At 45.5% G+C, this 1,062-nt stretch overlaps 3 non-coding genes across 3 annotated transcripts; all 3 read left to right on the top strand.

Annotated features, from left to right (window-relative positions):
- Positions 1-127: 127 nt before the first annotated feature.
- On the top strand, positions 128-246 carry LOC139401759 (5S ribosomal RNA). Its single transcript, XR_011633151.1, has one exon. It is a non-coding gene; the product is annotated as a 5S ribosomal RNA (ribosomal RNA).
- A 177-nt stretch (positions 247-423) lies between these two features.
- Positions 424-542, top strand: LOC139401761 (5S ribosomal RNA). The gene has a single exon (XR_011633153.1). It is a non-coding gene; the product is annotated as a 5S ribosomal RNA (ribosomal RNA).
- A 177-nt stretch (positions 543-719) lies between these two features.
- Positions 720-838, top strand: LOC139401760 (5S ribosomal RNA). The gene has a single exon (XR_011633152.1). It is a non-coding gene; the product is annotated as a 5S ribosomal RNA (ribosomal RNA).
- The last annotated feature ends 224 nt before the right edge of the window (positions 839-1,062 follow it).

Genomic DNA, 1,062 nt, shown 5'->3' with positions numbered 1-1,062 from the left:
CTTCCACTTTTTGAGTGACACAAAGATGCTTATCTAAATGGTGAAAATGCAACAGCTGTTAATCAGGCTCACTTTGACTTATGGCTACAGTATATGCAATTTCATCCACTTTTTGAGATTGGCTTTCGCTTACGGCCACACCGGCCTGAGTACGCCTGATCTCGTCCGATCTCGGAAGCTAAGCAGGGTCGGGCCTGGTTAGTACTTGGATGGGAGACCGCCTGGGAATACCAGGTGCTGTAAGCTTTTTGTCACTGCCTTGTGGAATTTCAACTCTTTGTCCGTTTTTTCCCACAAGGCTGAAATATGTGCCCTCTCTTTGAAATAAGTAAGCAAGGTTAGTTTGTATTTCATCCAACAATCTGTGCTACAAATTATGGCTACAGTATATGCAATTTCATCCACTTTTTGAGATTGGCTTTCGCTTACGTCCACACCGGCCTGAGTACGCCTGATCTCGTCCGATCTCGGAAGCTAAGCAGGGTCGGGCCTGGTTAGTACTTGGATGGGAGACCGCCTGGGAATACCAGGTGCTGTAAGCTTTTTGTCACTGCCTTGTGGAATTTCAACTCTTTGTCCGTTTTTTCCCACAAGGCTGAAATATGTGCCCTCTCTTTGAAATAAGTAAGCAAGGTTAGTTTGTATTTCATCCAACAATCTGTGCTACAAATTATGGCTACAGTATATGCAATTTCATCCACTTTTTGAGATTGGCTTTCGCTTACGTCCACACCGGCCTGAGTACGCCTGATCTCGTCCGATCTCGGAAGCTAAGCAGGGTCGGGCCTGGTTAGTACTTGGATGGGAGACCGCCTGGGAATACCAGGTGCTGTAAGCTTTTTGTCACTGCCTTGTGGAATTTCAACTCTTTGTCCGTTTTTTCCCACAAGGCTGAAATATGTGCCCTCTCTTTGAAATAAGTAAGCAAGGTTAGTTTGTATTTCATCCAACAATCTGTGCTACAAATTATGGCTACAGTATATGCAATTTCATCCACTTTTTGAGATTGGCTTTCGCTTACGGCCACACCGGCCTGAGTACGCCTGATCTCGTCCGATCTCG

Source organism: Oncorhynchus clarkii, unplaced genomic scaffold (assembly GCF_045791955.1).
Source record: "Oncorhynchus clarkii lewisi isolate Uvic-CL-2024 unplaced genomic scaffold, UVic_Ocla_1.0 unplaced_contig_9302_pilon_pilon, whole genome shotgun sequence".
In the NCBI taxonomy this organism is placed as follows: Eukaryota; Metazoa; Chordata; class Actinopteri; order Salmoniformes; family Salmonidae; genus Oncorhynchus; species Oncorhynchus clarkii.
This window is presented reverse-complemented; position numbering and strand designations above follow the sequence as displayed.